The sequence below is a fragment of the Elephantulus edwardii genome, unplaced genomic scaffold (genome assembly GCF_000299155.1).
Source record: "Elephantulus edwardii isolate Elephantulus edwardi_28Jun2011 unplaced genomic scaffold, EleEdw1.0 scaffold00002, whole genome shotgun sequence".
NCBI lineage: Eukaryota > Metazoa > Chordata > Mammalia > Macroscelidea > Macroscelididae > Elephantulus > Elephantulus edwardii.
This window is the reverse complement of record NW_006399752.1, coordinates 31,292,297-31,296,407: the sequence shown is the minus strand read 5'-3', so window position 1 is coordinate 31,296,407 and position 4,111 is coordinate 31,292,297.

Below are 4,111 nucleotides of genomic sequence, written 5' to 3'. Positions count from 1 at the left end.
AACAACAACAACAACATCATCTATATCTATCATTATCATTATTTATCAATCATCTGTCTATTATCTCTCTATCATCATTATTATCTAACTTCATTATTATTATTATCATCTATCTATCTATGTATTTATCTATCTATCCATCATCATCATTATTATCTATCTCTTCTATAATCTATCTATCTATTGATCTATCATCTATCTAGAATCATTATATATCCATCATCATCATTATCCATCTATCCATCCATCATGATTATTAATATTTATTATTATTATCTACCATCTATATCTGTCTATCTATATCTGTCTATCATCTATTTATTATCTATCTAACTATTCATCAATCATAGCTGTTGTTATGAGCCATCTAATCAATTCCTACACACAGCTAACGTGAAACCAACACACTGAACCTTGCCCTGTCCTGCCCCATCTGCATGGGTCCCCAACATTCTGGATCTCTGCTCTGTTCACCACACCAATCCATTTTGTTTGAGAGTCTACCTCCCTTCCTCTGGCTCCCCACATCTGTCAGCATCATGTCTATTTCCAAGGACTGGTTAGACCTGACAACATGCCCAATGCATGTGAAGTTCAGTTTCATCATCCTTGCTTCTAAGAAACACCATGGGTATACTACCTACTAGACAGACTTGTTTATTCTTCTGGCAGTTCATGGGATATTCAGCACGCTAACACTACAACACAAAAGCATCAGTTCTTCCTCTGTAATCATTATGCATTGTTTGACTTTCAATGTTATCCATAATTTGTTTTTACCCACACAGTCAAATGCATTTGCATAGTCAATAAAGCAAAAATAAACATCTTTCTTTGCTTTTAGATCTATCTGAAATCAGTCTGCCATTCTTTAATTTCTTTAGTTTGTGGAAACCATTGAGCCATCAGTCTGCCATCTTACATGCTGATCTTTTTTTTTTTTTTCTTACATGCTGATCTTGAGTCCAACAGATCTTGGAACTACATGAGTCAGGAGAAGCCTAGAGCCTGACTTCTGACCCATGAGATTGAGACTTGCCAGCCTCTACAACATATTTGTTGTTGTTGATTGCCATGAAGTCAAGCACAACTCATAGCAACACTATGAACAATAGACCTGAAGCCTTTCCATAGCTATCATAATTTCTCAAAGTTTATAGAGTTTTACAGAGGTATTTTGTTTAAGAAGTGGATGCTACCCCTGCTAAATATCTCAGATATATCTCATTGTCCCTGCAAGCTCTCTGCTGTATTTTTGTGGGGTTTTTTTTTCCATGCTGAGGGTATGCTGTGTCCACGCCTACATCTTGTTGTTAATGATGTCATTGTTAGATCCCTGCAGCCGGCCCTAACTCATGGTCGTTACATGCACCGTAAGAAGAAGTCCTCAGTCCTGCACCACCCTGGGAGTCATTGGGCATCAGACCTGTGATATACAGACTTTTCATGGGTTGGTATTTGGAATACCTCAGGTATTCCTAGTCTGTCTTAGTGTGGAAGCTCCATGGAACCAGCTCCACATCACAGCCACACGCAGCCTCCAGTGATACACAGTGAGGGCTGTGCATGAGATCTATCAGCCAGAAACAGAGCCTGGGACAACATCACCCAAAAGAAGGATTCTGCCCCTGAACCAAAACTCCCTTCTCTCAGTGGATAAGCACTGCGAGTGGGAATAAATAGAAGAGCAAGAAAGGGGCCCAAGGGATGGCGTGCTAAAGTATTCAGCTCCTAACTACAGACAGCCAGCTCGAACTCACCACCTATTCGACCAAGAAAAGGCGAGCCAGTCTACTGAGAAAGAAGGCAGGCTTGGGCACGCTGTGGGCAGCTCCCCTCTGCCTGCAGGATCACCCAAAGTTTAGGACTGACTCCATGGCAGGGCACTTTGCCTTTGTTTAGGTTGAGACGTGGTGTTTTCAGCCCAGGAGAAGGGACTTGTGCCCACCAGCTTTCCCAGGTCACTCACCCAGCGCTGCCCTCAGCAGAGCTCTGCAGGGTCCCACTGCCCAGAGCCATTACTTTGAAGGCAGAGTTTACGTTTCCCTTGCTCTCAAATATCACACAGCTACGAATCGTTAAATTCACAAGATCAGTGTTACCTCCATCTGACTCTGAGCCTTTTGAAAAGTTTGCTTTCAGAATTGAGATGTCACTCCTCTCTTCCTAAAGAAGGTGCATCTTCTCAAGATTCAAAGGCTAGAAGATGTGTCCTCATTTCCCCTGACAGATGAGGGCCGTGTTTGCCAGGCTGCAGCAAGGCACACCAATCGACAGCTTCCCGCAGTTTTTTATCCCTCCTGGTTTCCCAGTGTGCCTCTCTGGTCTTTCTCCAGATGAGACCTCAGTGAGATGTGTGGATATCAAAGGATGGTGGTCAACCTCCCCTCACCCAGCTGATCACATATGGAACGTTTGGACTGCTAACCTGACCTTGTCAGAGACTGTGTTTAACAGCCCTCTGAAATGCAGAGCAGGGATTTCTGAGTGTGAGTCTGGCTCCCCTGGGAGGAAAGGCGGACTCAGGCAGGGCGGTGCTTCTGTGTTTGCAGGAGCAACCAGGATCCAGTTCTCAGACATTGAACGTGCAATTGACAGCTATTGTGTGGAGATGGGGAGTTTTGAAGCACCTCTTTGTTTTCTTTCTCTTTTAAAGGTAATATTTCCTAGTCCTCCAATTCTTCTTTTCTCCTGAAATTCACTGGAATGCTTTCTTATTATGTCCCCACTAAGTGTGGATTATGGGAACAAATTGCTGATCTCAGAAGCAATCTAAGTGGATTATGCAAGACACCAGAATTCTCTAGGACAAAGAGGTACAAACAGGCCAAGGCTTCAGAAGCAGGAGCTACAGAGGTCAGGGGACTGCCATTTCTCTGGAGCTTCTCCAGGGAGGACACTGTCCACATGCTAGGCAGGATCCTAGGGAACTTCCCTCTGGTCAGACCACTGCCCAGTTGCCACACGTGTCAGCGAGACCATGTGGTCAGACACTTCAACGCCTCTCTTTGGGAAGGTCACTGTGTGTCTGTTTGCATAGTTTGGGAATAAGCATTGTGACTGGGTGCATAGTACTCACATACTGGCGTCCAGCTCACTTCAGAGGGATGTTTCCTCATCTGTAAAAATATGCAAAAGTAGCACCTCTCTCTTCAGTGGCGGGACGTGTCAATGGGAAACATAAAGGGCTTCTCTCTGATCCCAGCAAGCAGCTGTTGCTGTTGTTAGGTTCTATTGAGTGGAGTACAGCTCATAACAACCCTATGAGCAACAGAGCTGATCGCTGTCTTACCCTGCGGCAACCTCACACCTCTGATACACTCGAGCCTGTAGCTGCAGTCATAGTATCAAGCAGCAAGAGCACATTTAATGCTTGTGCCATCACAGCTGCCACCACCATCACCACCATCATCTTCGTGTACTCACTGGAGATGGAGCAGCACCCCTTCTGGTACCCAGCGGCACTCTGTACAGGCACTTGGAGCTGGGCACTTCCTTGTGTTGCCCTTACTCAATCTTCTTTGACACCCTGTGTTAGTTATCTAGGCTGCTGTCACAGAGAGACCACGGTGCATAGTGTCAACTGACCAGAATGCGTTCTACACTTTAGAAGTCCCGATTCAGGACAGACAGCCCTCCCTTTCTGACAGTTTTGGAGGAAAGCCCATGATTCCTTCTGCATCTATAAGCCGGGAACTCTCTGGAGAGCTGCATGTGGCTTGATCTCCTGGAGTGGCTTCCTTGTGCAGAATCCAGATTTTCAAAGGGCACACTCCACTCCTGGTGATTGTTTTAGGTGGTACCAAGGTCCTTCCTCATACCTAACTCCCCTCCCCATCCCCTATTTTCTCTACTGAGGCCACACCCTCGGGATCCCCCTTTCTCTCTGACCTGTGGCTTACCACCCTCCCTCCTCTCACACAATCACAGAGAATTAGTACATGCTCCCACACTACATCGTTACATTCATGTATTTGGGGAGGAGAACTGGAGCTGGACAGTGACCAAGGAGGACAGAAGGAGAATTGATGCCTTTGAGCTGTGGTGCTGGAGAAGAGTATCGAGAATACCATGGACTGCTAGGAAAACAAACAGATTCATCCTGGAGAGG